The sequence below is a fragment of the Octodon degus genome, unplaced genomic scaffold, assembly GCF_000260255.1.
Source record: "Octodon degus isolate 3935 unplaced genomic scaffold, OctDeg1.0 scaffold00109, whole genome shotgun sequence".
NCBI classification, from domain to species: Eukaryota; Metazoa; Chordata; class Mammalia; order Rodentia; family Octodontidae; genus Octodon; species Octodon degus.
In genome coordinates this window covers 7,641,520-7,656,013 of record NW_004524685.1, presented here as the reverse complement: position 1 = coordinate 7,656,013, position 14,494 = coordinate 7,641,520, and positions in this window count along the sequence as shown.

Below are 14,494 nucleotides of genomic sequence, written 5' to 3'. Positions count from 1 at the left end.
TGTGGTATTTCTGTGTTTTGCTGTAAACAAAACTCTGTAAAATAAACAGCACTCTCATTGCATTGGAGATGAGGTTTTCACCATCTACTTCATATACATACAGTTGATATTAAAAATAGTGTTTCTCACAAGGTAAGCAACAGGGAAATTACATTGCCTAGACTCGGGTCCCCTGCACGATTTCCAAGTGATGTAGTAGCATCAAGAAGTTTGATTTTATGACAATATGCTTACAAATATATTACGGGTGGAAGTTTCAGTACCCTGAATGGGAATTGAGATTCAGTTCTGGCTTATCATAACAGTGGATGTGTGTACAGTTGTGTCTCTTGGCAATATGATAAAAATGAGTCCAGTGTTTAGTTTTGGTCCTCCTTGGTTTAAACTACCTATCCACCCCCCACAAATACCTATTTAGATGATATTTTAAGTGCCAAAAGGACACATTAATTAAATCTTAGAGAAAAATGTTCCAAAAAGAACATCATTCAAATAAAAGGCTTCAAAAAGACGTCACCTTAGAGTAGTGGGAATCCCCAAATGAAATACAATATAAATTACAGCAGCCTGTCAAAACTAGCATAAACCCCAGAAACCATTGAACGGTTCTCCATCTCAGTCCGAAATTAAAATCCCTATTTTTCTCTAAGGTCCAGTCCCAGTTGTCTTATATTTCTGATGTATAAATATTACTGAGATATTACTTTATGGTACTTTGTTTTTCTATATTTTACACAATGCTTTTATATTGTAAAATACTTTTTGTACTTGGCAATGTAAGCTATATGGGGATTAGTTCAGAGTCTACAGTCTTCAAGAAAGACAAATTAAGGTCAAGTACATAGCAATATTATTGGGAAACTTTCTCAAATGGTTTTTGAGTAAAAGAAAATAAATGAAGGTTTAAGAACATTTGTTGAAATCTATAATATTCAAATGACAGAACTAAACAAAAAAAGGGCATACAGATTAATGTCCATTTTGTATCTGTGTATTCAAAATGGATAGGATAGATATATAGTTGCATCCTCTAAATGAATAGAGGGATTTGTTCTAATAGTGTTTGTAAATAGGATATCATGTCTGCTTCTTGTACAGCAAATAACCACTAGGAAGAGAGTATGCAATGTGTTAATCATTGAATCTGTCCTACCAATTTGATTTGAAACTGTCTCATTGCTATTTGTTTCTCAATAAAATTATGGGAAAAAATAAAAAAAAACATTAATAAAAAAAAGAACATTTGTTGAAGGTTATAATACTTCTAGCGTCAGCTGGTAGCTTCAGTGTAGATAATTTTACAAACTGAAGGCAGATTTTATATAGACTAATAACTTCTGTTTTAACTTTTCTGAGTTTAAGTAACCATGTTTTCATGTAGCCTACTTCCTAATTTACATTGTTTTAGGTGTACATTAGCAGAAAACAAATGAGAATCTAAGTAACATATGTTTCCTGTATCTTAAAATTAGAAAGTTTTCTTTTCTTTTGACCTCAGTTAATTTTGCTACCATTGCTGAAAACAAAAATTTAAAACTGCCAGGAAAATTTGCTGTCTAAGGGCAGCACCTATGTGATTTAGAATTAGAACTTGGATTTGGAGTCCTGGCAGTTTATTTGAGAAATTTGTGTGTTTTGGACTGGCTTGTAGTGGTTAGCAGGAGACAGAAGGCTAACAGATTTTATTTGTGCTGTAACAGTTTGAAATCCATGGAGGTGGGAGATTAACCTAAGAACAAGTAGGAAAAACCCCCCCAGATAAATAGCTAAGAAGGAAAACAAGAGGGTAAAAAATGGGTCGAATGTCTTAAGGAACAATGTCTTTAGGAGAATCTTTATTCTACATGTGATGCAAAGCTCTGTGGTATGGGTTTTCTTTATAACTAGAAGCAAACTAATTAACATTGCCTAGTGTTATTTTTGCCTTGGACTACAGAGGCTTGGGTTAATATATTTCTACTTTGTAATCATTGTATAACTTTGGGCAAGTGAGCAAATCTCCTTAATGTTCACATTTCTCACTGGGAAAGTGAAGCTAAGAATACTCACCTTGCAGAGATATTGGAAGGAACTGAAGTCTATTAAGTCTAAGCACTTCTACAAAGTCTAGTAAAAAGCAGCTGTGCAGCTCCCGGAGGAAGGTGGAGAAAGATGGAAAGAGGAAGGGCTGAGGCTAGCCTAAGGGGGAAAGCTTCATTGCAGCCTCCCAAGCTCAGTCCAACTGGAAATCATTTTGTCGATAAGAGCCTTCTTTTAGGTGAGAGAACAGTTGGCCAAAATTGCTGACCCAGAGTCAAAGGTGGTATCCAGTGATGTCACTAAACTTTGCATGGAGGGCTAGCGATGCGAAATCTTAGTGGCCTATGAAGGCTGAGTTACAGCCATGGGCACTGGCAGTCGAGGAGGAAGGCCAACCTTTAAAGCAGATTGAGTGTGTATCAGCAGGGAGCTCAAAGGCTAATGGCACATGTGGATTGACCAGGGTCAGCCAAGGCAGTGCACTGAGAAGCTGGAAGTAAAACTTTCTCCACTAGCAAAAGCTAGCTTATAAAGACAATCTAGCGTGGCCAGAGAAGAGGCCCACCTCAGTGCCACCCTACCTTGGGTATTTTGTCACAGGAGCAATTTTTCTTGCTCTCTGAGCCCCAGAACAGAGGGTTTACTAGAGAACTTGAGGGATCTTTTATTTTATGTTTCAGGTTTTTGTTCATGCAGCCCTGACAAATGCTTGCCCATTGTCACATCTTTCAACTTGATATTACTGTTAGAGGGCATTCTCTCCGCAAACCTATGTTTCCTCCAATACAATCCTTTATCATCCTGTGCTTCTCCATGTTGCCAATAATAGCAACTTAAAAGACTGCCTAATTGATCACTTAATCTTTTTCAAATTGCCTTTATTTTTTAAGAAGAGACGGATTTTCTCTATCTTATTCAACAAATGCTTTTACTTTCAGTGCCCAGCATGGCATCTTATACAACATGAGAAATTAATCAGGAATTGTTAAGTAATTGAATGAATAATAATCAGGTAGAATTTAAAAGCCTTAAGTCTAAGACTCAGCGGCTTAGCAACAAAAATAAATAAGGATCACAAAAATCCCTAACGAGGAAGGAACATAGCGTCTATGTGAAATGGCATAGAGTGAGTCCACTCGCAGCTAGAAGGTTATTAGTCTGTTGGTGCAAAACTTAGGAGTTTAAAAGTTGTGTGCTAGACTTAGGTTTATAATAAATTCAATGAAGATGATTTGTATTGTGTCTGCTTTATGTTGTTTTTTTCTTTTCAACTAATATGTCTGCCAGACTGCTAAGCTCCAATTCTAGTAAACTTTAGTTTTAGTAAATTAAAACAGACACAATCAAACATCAGTTTTAATAAACAAAAAGACACCTTGTTAATCATATATTTGATATTAAGTACATAGTATTAGTGCAGATATTGATACAGTTCATATGTTTTTAATTTAAATTTTTTTTCTTTTTGGGGATTTCGGGTTCAAAAAAGGTTTGGCCCCTTCCCAAAAAAAAAAAAAAAAAAAAAAAAAAAAAGAGGATGTACAAAAGGAAAAGGAAGAAATGGAAGAGGAGAAAAACTCTACACCATTTTAGTTATATTTCATTTTACTTATTTTTCATATTTTCTATGTTAATTATATTTTATTAATTTTTATTCTTTTTTGTTATTTGTATTTTAGGGAAGGGTCTACAGGGTGTTCTCACTACTAGATTGGGCTCCTAGTGATCCACCTGTTTACGGCTTCCCAAGAGCTGGGATTACAGGCGTGCACCATCACACCCAGCTCAATTACCTTCTCAATGGGCCCCGGGGTGGGGTGGGTCAGCACTGCAGGCCTGGGGATCTAACCCCAAACCCCTGTGCCTGCTTGCAGATGCTTTAATCAACTGAGCTATGTGACCAGCCTTATTCTTTAATGTAATCCAAATATTTTTACATACCTTGTTGTTGTTTTCTCTAGAATTTTCCAGTAAAGCTCCATATCTATACACTTGACTCTCTCCAAGGCCCTGCCTACATTCCTAAGAACTTATTTAATCTTCTCCTTTTTATCAATGATTGAAACTGGTTATGCTACTGCTATGCCTTGTATACGATTTTTCCTGCCAAAATTCACATTGACATTGAATTACTAATGTCATGCCATTCAGAGGTCATGGGAGTCATTAAGAGTTTTGGGGTGGCAGTGAAGCCCTTCCTAATGGATTATTTCCTTTTTTTCCCAAGGGAACGAGTTACTTATTATGGGAGTTGGCTTCCCTTTGCTCTCTCTCCTATGCAATCAATTGCTCTCCTTTTTACAACAAATTGAAATTGTATGAGGCCCCCACCAGGAACCAGGCACATGGTAGTGTCATGGTCTTGGGATTCTGGAATTGTGAGACAAATAAATCTTAGCATTACAAATTATCCAGTGTAAAGTGTTCTGTTATAGCAAAAGAAAATGGACTGAGACAACTACAAATATTTTTTTCTTCAAATACACATGTTTAAGGGAGACTACATTTTACCACCAGCTCTAGTATTCTATACACAACTGACTATAAAATAAGCAAAATATACATTAATTGTGCAATAAATAAAGATGAAAGAGTACGGGACAAGATGACTTAGCTTTTTTATATTCATCATATAAAAATTCTCTTAGTGGTAAAGTTTACATAAAGTTATATGTATAAAAATTAACTGGACATTAAGATTTTGGGAAAATGTATATTCTGTGTTAACTCATTCTGTGAAGGTAAATTTCTCCTCCCTAAATGTTTGGTGATGGAAACAGCTTTTGCATGAATTTTTCCCAAACTACAAAGGTAAATAACACTTTGGAGATGGTTTCACTGTAGTGTACTTATTCTAGAAATTAAATAAATGTAGCACGCATAAGCATCCTTCTACATTTGATATCCTTTGTGTTACACAATTTCTGTAAAATAGATTCATGTTGTCCCTCATACCAATAGTTCATTAATTTATTGCTGAATAATAATTTTTGTATTTGTATCAGAATTTCTATTTTATTGCCTAGTGTTTAGATAAAGATTGTTTCCAATTTGGCACTATTAATATGGATAAGGATTATAAGAACATTCTTTTTTTTTTTTTTTTCTTTTGTATCAGGGAAGGGCCTTCAGGGTGTTCAGGGTCTCCCTATTACATCAGACTCCTAGTGATTCCCTGTTTATAGCCTTCCAAGAGCTGGGATTACAGGTGTGCCACCACGCCCAGACTCAATTGCTGTCTCAATAGGCCTCAGGGGCAGGGCTGGGATTGAACTCCCCTCCCCTCTTGCCTCCCCCAGCCTGATTGCAGATGCTTTAATCCACTGAGCTATTTGACCAGCCAGAACATTCTTTTATGAGATTTTTAAAGAACATTTTTGGATAAATACTTAACATGAAGTTATTGGCTTATAGGGTTAGAGCTGTGCAGCTTTATAAGACACTACAAAACCGCTGTCAATTTGCAATAGCACTATACAAGTGTTCTCATCGACATCCTCGTCAGCACTTGGTGCTGTCAGTCCTTTAATTTTAGCACTCCAGTACATTTGGTGGTTACTGTTCGTGACTTTATGTGCATTTCTCTGGTGATTGCTGCCTTAGATATAGTTTTTGTGCACTTGCTTCCCACCTACACAGCTTCTTTTTAAATGTGTTCTTCATCCATTTCTCTTCTTTTTTTTTTAAAAAAAAATTGCCTTTATATTCTGGAGTTTCAATAGTTACCTAAAGATCTATATAAAATACGTTGCTAAATATGCATATTTTGAAAATATTTCACCCTACATTATGGTTTATTTATGCATTGTGATGTGTTTTGATAAGTGTAACTTTTACCTGTTGGCAGAACACAATTTTTATGATCTTTTTCTTGTATGCACTAAAATCTTCGGCTGTGGACTGAAAAGTTGTGTATGTTTTTTCTAAATACTTTATAAGTTTAGTTTTTTCTGGGCCCATGCTACTGTATCCACCATTACTAGTTCTCATTCTGCTCTGCTGCAGCATAAAACCCACTGGAAACTTGAAAGAGCAAAGAAGCCACTCTTCATTCTTTCTTCCAGTCTCTTCTGTGCCTCACATTGGCAGAACTCTAAAAGAAATTGAGATTTTTTTTTAAGGAAATGTAGCATGTAGGTTTCCAGGCATTGAAATGTAAGTGTGTGTATGAGTGAGTGTGTGTTTGTGTGTGTGTGTGTGTGTGTGTGTGTGCCTGTGAGTCTATGTGTGTGCGTGTGAGAGAGAGAGAGTTTGAGTATTAAGGAAGGGAAACAATGGGCCAATACAGAATACCTTGGGTCCTGTTACATTAAATTGTATTTGATTTGAAAGACTTGCATTGCCAGGGAGATAACTCACTAGAATAAGTGCTTGTTTACCAAGTGCAAGGTTCTGAGTTCAACCCCTGGTACCACAAAAAAAAAAAAAAAAAGACTTGTGTATCGCTACAAATCTATGAAAGAGAACATATGTATTTGCAGTCTTTTTGTACCTCTCCAAGATTCTACACAGCCTGTTTAAGTCATGAAGCACTAAGCCCGAAGTACAATACTATTCATACCCTTACTCCTCCCATAAAACGGAAGTTAGGATGCAAAGTGAAAGCCATGTGGAGGAAAGAAGTCCTGAGTAAGCATGTTCCCAAGGTCCACCCTCATCTATATTCACAACTCTAGGGCTTGTCTGGGTTTGAGGTCACGGAGCTGCTGACTGGAGCAATCCCACTGGCTGATGTGGCCAGAAAATGTTTGTTGAGAAAAAAATTAGACTACAAAGAGCCCTAACCGAATAATTACACCAAATGAGAGAAACCACAAGAAGGAACTAATTAAAAACTCCTGGGGAGAAGGATCTCAGAACAGTAGCATAAAGAGCTGTGCTGATTTTTCCCAGAAAAAAAATCATAACAGGTAAACATTAAAAACAACAACAATAACAACAACAACAACAAAAATCAATTGCCAGGAAATTGCTTTAAGCAAGTGAACAAATATTTATTTAAGAATATTGTTGGAACTTTGGTGAGAACAGAGATAGCCCATAGCATTTTAGCTTCCATCTTATGTGAAAGTCTGAAGTCTGACCCAGGGCACGAGTAGCCACGTACGTGGAACATTCTAGAGAGTCTGTATGAAACAACGTGAACAGAAATCTGAGCCTAAAAACACTATCAAAAAATGCAGACTTAGCTAAGTAGAACCATCCTCTGATATAAATAAACCTCAAAGAATGGCTTCAAAAACTGCTCTTGCAAAGTAATGTCAATGGCATGACTTTGACCAGATTTGAGCAGAAAAATTTATGCTTCAGAGCCCTGTTACAAAGAGAAGCGCAATTGTTTCAGTGAACAGTGATTACTAACATCTGCGTGTGATATTAATACAGAGAGACCAGCCAGAATCTGACACAGAACATCAGGGAAAGTCAGTCAGGCTTCAGAAAAAAAAAATAGTCATCTTTGGGATTACAGGACAGGATCAAGATGAAATGCATGCTCAAGAGGAACCTCAGGAGGAGAAATATCATAATCAATATAGTGTGGAAAAATGGATTGTACTGGGCAAAGCCTTAAAATATATGAAGCAATGACTGACACAATTAAAGAGATGTACACAATTCAAATATAGTACTTGGAGACCTCAATATCCCACTTGCAATAAAGGATTGCAAAAGTAAGCAAAATATGTCTAAATGTGGAAGACTTGAATTGAATTATGAGACACACACAGCATCTGCCTCTAAACCACTCTACTCAGTGACACCAGAATAGACTCCTTCATAAATATCCATTTAGGGATTGTCTATTGGGCCATAAAATGAGCTTCATCAAATATAAAGAGATTGAAGTTCTACATAGTGTGTCTTTGTCAAAGAAAAAATGAAAGTGGAGAAAATCAGAAATACGGGAAATTCAGGTATTGGGAGATTAAAAAATACACTACTTGATAACTTATGGGGAAGGTGATGTATTACAAGAGACATTGTGAAATAGTTTGTAACAAATGCAAATAGAAGGAACAACACACCACATCACATGGAATGCAGATAGCCAGTAATAAAGATGTAATTTGACAGCTACAAACAGCTTTATTTTTTAAAAAGCTCACATAAAAACAAAACATCCCAATTTAAGAAACTGAAGGAACTGAAAAAACTCTAAGATAAGTAAAATGAAGGAACTGATCATGGTCAAATTATGGATTAATTACATACAGAAAAGAACTGCACAGAAAATAATCGATGGAATAAAATGTGGTGTTTTCAAATAATTAGCAAGTTAACAAAATTAGGAACTTTGGGGCAAGTGACCAAGAAAAGAAAAGAGAGAAGGGATATATTACTGAAATAAGGGATGAAAGTTGTGACATCCTTATCAATATATTGAAAAGGTTTGCAAAGAATGTCATCAGAATTATAGTCCAGATCTAGCTTAATTACAGACAAATTACTACAAAGTACTAATATCAAATTGATTCAAGAAGAAAGACAATCTAAAGAAGCCCGTAATTCTTTGAAGAGATTGAATACTTAATTTTAAAATGTCCATCTCCCTTGCTGGTGCATGCTAAGAAACTTTCAGCAATTAGTCATAATTCTTCACAATTTTTAAAAATGAACTGCAATACTTAAGAAAACTTCAAAACTCTATTAAAAGGAATTGGAAAACAAGTAAATATAGAGAAATATAGTCCACTTCGTGAGTCAGAAGAGAATTTTTAAAGGTGGCACGTTTCTTCAAATTAATATATAAATTCAATGAATTCCACATTAAAATTCCAACTGATTAGTTCAAAAATTGGTAAGCTGATTCAACAACTTATATGAAAACTCAAAGTGCTCCAAAGACTAAAACATTCTTGAAAAAGAACAGGTCTCAACTTTTTCATTTTAAAAACGTATCGCAAAGCTACACTATCCAAAGTGGAGTGGTTCTAGGAGGCGAACAGTCATACAGATTAAGGAATAGAATTGAGATTCCTAGTTATACACAATTTTATTGTCTGTTGACATTTAGTAACAACACTAAGAACTTAATGGTGAAAGTATAATCTTTGAAACAATCTTGGGCTGCCAGGTTTCAACATGCCAAAAATGAAAATTGATTCCTTCCTCACATTCTAATTGACTCAAAATCGATCGAAAACCTTCACGCACCAATTAAAAGTGCACATTCCTACAAGAAAGTTAAGAGTAAGTTTTTCTAATATGCAAAACAGTTTCTACATCCAACACCAAACACAAATGGTAAAAAAAAAAATCATATAAATTAGTCAAATTAAATTACTTGTGGGGCTGCAGAGACAGCTCAGCAGTCTAAGCACCAGTCCGGCAAGTGTATGGCTCTGGCTTCACTTCCCAGTGTCTCATGCCTTGCTAGCCCCGGAATGAAATTGCGCATGGTGTACATGCCTGTAATCCCAGCATTGGGGAAAATGAGATGGGAGGGTCACTATGAGTATGAGCTGGGTAGCAAGACCCTGTAACAATAAAATAAATAAATAAATAGATTAAATTATTTGTGTTTCAAAGGATACAACAAAAATGTGCTAAAAAACTTAAAAGATGGGAGACAAATTTAAAATTGTGTGTCTAATAAAAAGTTGACACCCAGAGTATAAGAAATTATTCAAACTCAACAATAAGCAAATAAGTCAGTGAAAAACATGGGGAAAATTTGAATAGGCATGCACCCAAGCATAGAGAAATGGTAACGAACATGTGAAAAATGCTCAATTATTAAGGAAATATAAGTCAAGATCCTGATACGATACAATTTCCCACACAGCAGGATGACTAAAACTGATGAGAAATATGTTGGTTGGAGGTAGAAAAATGAAAACCTTCATATATTGCTTGTGGGATTGTAAAACTACATAGGCTTTTTGGAAAGCATTCCAGAAGTTCCTGAGAATATTAAACATAGACTTGTCATATGGTCCTAACAATCTTACTCTCTCATACATACCAAAGAGAAATGAAAATACACGTCCACATAAAATCTTTGTACCAGAATATTTTAGCAACACTGCATGATTGCCAGAGTTAAAACAACAAAATGCCATCAACTGATAAATGACACGCAATAGTGATAAAGCCACTCAATGGAATATTAAACCATAAAAGTTCTTAGGGATGCTGCAGTATGGATGAAACTTCCGGAATACTATGCTAAGTTAGAATCCAGCCCCAGACTACAATATTGTATATGAGTCCTTTCCTATGAAGTGGACAGAAAAGGCTCACGTATAAGAATGGGGGCATGGGATTTGGGTTGGTAATAGAAACTTTTTAAAATTGTATAATGCAAAAATTCTGTGATTATACTAAACACTCGGCTTGAGCACATGCAATTGGGATTATATTTAAGTGAAGTTTTAACATACAAGACCAGGCACATGAATGGTGGTGCAGTCATAGACAATGAAGCGTTAACAGTAAATAAACATGGAAAATCTCCATCTCATTGTTAGCAACAGTCTCCATAAAAACAAACACAGTAGCTGGTCCCGGAAGCAAGTATAGTATTATTTCTACTTGTTCATCATATAACTGAGACTAATGAAGTTTAAAGTCAAATTTATGTTATTATTAAGCTTTAAATCCAAAGTCTTGTTTTTAACCATAATATTATACTGTCCACCTCATCCTTTCACCTCAGACTAGGACATTTAAGTGTTTTTAGTGTGAAAGTTCATTGCCATTGGATGTTGGATGCAAATTCAACATTCCTGGAGAAATGCTAAAATCTCTATCTTACAATAAAGCAGAAGAGATTTACTATTTTGAGAAATAGTAAGCTTGTAATACTGAACAACTTATCCAGTCCTTTTGAACTCTAACTTTTTGGAGATGCGATAAGCACATAGTTGAAATGATTCACAGAGATATATGCTAACATTTAAAAACGATGATAACAAAATGAGCTGGTTTCTCAGATGTCTTTTCGGGGTCTGCTTTGGTATCTGCTCATTTTGTAGATTGTAAACACACACATCATAATGTTGACCTCAAATGCAAAGGAGAAATTACAAACACTAACTAAGGACAATCAGGAAGATAAAATCTGATGAAAAGTGAATCAATAGAGCCAGGGAGATTGCTCAGTGGACTAAGCACCTGCTTAGGCAAACTCAGGGACAGGGGTTTGATCCTTGGCACCACGTGCCTCTGGGCCTGCCTCGGACATGCTGAATTTGCCACAGAGACTGGGCGTAGTGTTGCACACATGTAACCCCAGGGCTGGGGAGGCTGAAATCAGGAGGATCACTATGAGTCTTAACTGAGTAGTGAGACCCTACACCAAATACATTTAAAAAATAACATTAAAAAATTAGAAATAAACAAAAGTGATTCAACACTTTGTATCATTTACCACTTCAAGTTGGCAAACACTCAGGCTCACCTTTGCTTGTACATAAATCATTCCATTTAGAACCCCACGAAGGAGTCATTTATATGCAATCAACGCAGTGTTCAAGAGGATGTTAAAGTTATACAGATCAAATAAGTCCTCATAGATGAAAGAAATGATGGCACAAGAATTGCGATTTATTCAGTCACAGAACTAAGCAGAGACATAACCTCAACCAAATATAAGATTTCCAGCCCAGATTCAGTTTTATGCTTCCTAATTTGATCCCCTGGACTTACAACCTTTACCTAATGTGGCTACACACAACCCTTATTTATATTGGACAAAGAAAAATATTGTTATCTAATTTTGGAGTAAAATCAATGCTGGTTAGTTATCAGCTTATGAAGATTTATTAATTTTGTTGCAGTTATATTTCTATTTATTTAACATTACTTATGTCCTTCTTTCTCCTGAAATCAATCTTTTTCTGTGTCTCTGTGTGGGTTCCCAAACTATAGAAGCTTAATTTAGTGATATTACATAAATAACAAAGACAGCACTACATCCTTGAAAAGATGCTTTAAGAGATTACTAATTCAGGAAAGAAAACAAGATGATAGAAAGATGAAAGGTAATATTCTCAACAAAAAGAGAAAAGTTCCCTTAAAAATCAACTTTAAAATTTAAAATATCTCTCCCCATTTCAGCAGTGGTATGGAGACTTTACAATTCCTATTATTATTGCATCACTCTTAAAATATTAGATCAGTTTTTAAATTTTGAAACAGAGCAAAATTTATGACATTTGACCACTTACATTATATGAAAGGCTTTGGGTATTAATAATCTAAAATATGACATTGTAAACTTTACTTTCTCAAATGCATGATTTTGAAAGAACTGCACAATATTATTTTTCTACTTTGCTTTCTTGATATAAACCTTAATATTTTGAATGCTTTGTCTCCCTAATTATGTTGTACTTGCTTTTCTGAACCTCAATATGACTGATAATCACAAATTAATGGAGTAGGTCTCTGATGTAAACTGTACTTTTCCTTATTTACTCAACTAGGAGAAACACACTGGTCTTAGACTCTAACAGTGTCTATATTGTCTTGAATCCAATCCAAAACCAACACTTAAATAGAGAAACAACTTTATTAAAGACTAATGCCCTTTTGGCACATTATCTCCACTCTATATTTGAGGTCTCCAGCCACTTTCCCAGATGGAAAAATCATAAGACATCACTTATTCCTGTGCATATGCATCATTCATGTTGTCCCTTATCCAAGCCGCTTAATGTTCATATTATTGCATTCAGTTTAGCCTGCTTGTCACTTCCACAGATGTGGAAATCAAGTAGAATGTAACCACAAAATATGGTGATGAATTTTTCCTTGAACTTTAAGACAGATTTAGACTTTATGTAGTTTAAACTATATTTATGTGGTGTATTGATATATGTACATGTACATGTTCACACAAGTACAAACATACATAAATTGTGGGAAAACACCACTTTCAACAAGAGTTATTCATGCTCATTATAGAAAATTCTTAGAATACAGAAAAATATTTTAATCATCCATACTTTCACTAGTTAGAAAACCAATGTTATTACTTTTTGCTTCTCTCTAACGTAAGTAAGTCCCTGAAATGAGGGTTATGTATTTATTTTTCATGCTCGTAACCAATTACAATTGCACTATTTGCCACAGAGGGAGAATAATATAAGGATCATTTCCTAACACAACAGCCAATTAACAGGATGATGTGTCGAAGGGTAGCACAGAGCTTGATCTTTATGAATTCGAGGCGGCATGTTCAGTTTAGACAGATTAATTAAAACAACCAGGTACATGTTGTTATCCTATTTGATTCACATCTTCCAGTATTAAGGTTGTATTAGGTTTATAAAATGAGGAATTAATCCAGAGAGGTGCTAATTAAATGTAAATAAAGGCCATTATGAACTTCTTAATGGAACTCAATTGGTATTATTATATTAAATAAAAGTGGTGTCAATCAGATGCCCAAGTGCACGGCTTCTCTTAATTTTCAGGTTTTGATTTCTTTTAAAAAAAAAACATTATTGTCACGATAAATTTAATTATATGTTTATAAAGAGGTTTGTTCTTGAATAGTGTGAGATACGTTGCAGTAGAACTGTTTATTCCCTCAAAACGAAGGCTGGTCTCATCAACAAAACAACTTTAAATATCATTTACATCAAACTACTCATTTCACCCATGAAATTCCTAGACTATAACTTCAGTGGTGGGTCTTTTCCAGAAAAGTAATCAGAGCATGTTTCATGGCTTGCAAATGTACATTAGCAAATACGCTCATGTTCTCCTTTCTTATTCAATGTGGTTGAATCATATCTAGGTATTAAAAATAAATTTTCCATGTCAATTCAATAGATGCGTGACATAAAAATTCTTTCCAAGAAAAGGAAAAAAAGTATTTAAATGGTAGACTTTTATTTTGAAAATGAGTATTTTAGAAAAACATTCTTGAAATATTAGGATCAATAAGCATTAGAATGGGCTGAGCAGTATTATAATTTTTTTACTATTCCTCAGAAAAGTCAGAAATTGCAGCTATAATTGTTCTGCTCTGATTTGAACTATTATATCTGTTAATATTGAACATATGGTTGATTGTGATGCTACACGAGTTTGAAAAGTTTAGGTTGTCAACACGCATATCTAAAATGAAAAAAATTAAATACTTGGTGATTTCTCTAAAATATCACAAGGGCACTTACTTCTTGATGTTAACCAAGTTAAAACATTTTGCTCTAACTATACTGAGTAGCTTACACAATCCCTTATGTTAAAGATATGACTTCTATTTTTTTCAGCATAACCATATAAATACTAATATTAACTCTTAAGAGTTTATTTTCTTAACAAATATTATTTATTTTAAATGAAACTTAAAAGATACAGAATAAATTGACCATTCTCAAGACCTCCAATTTTAGAAATGAGACAAAAAAGGAAGTAGACAAAACAATTAAGTACTACATTACATATTATATAGAAAGCATAACATTAGACTATATGAGAAAAGTCCTTTTAAAAGTTGAAGCCATAATAGTACTTTAAC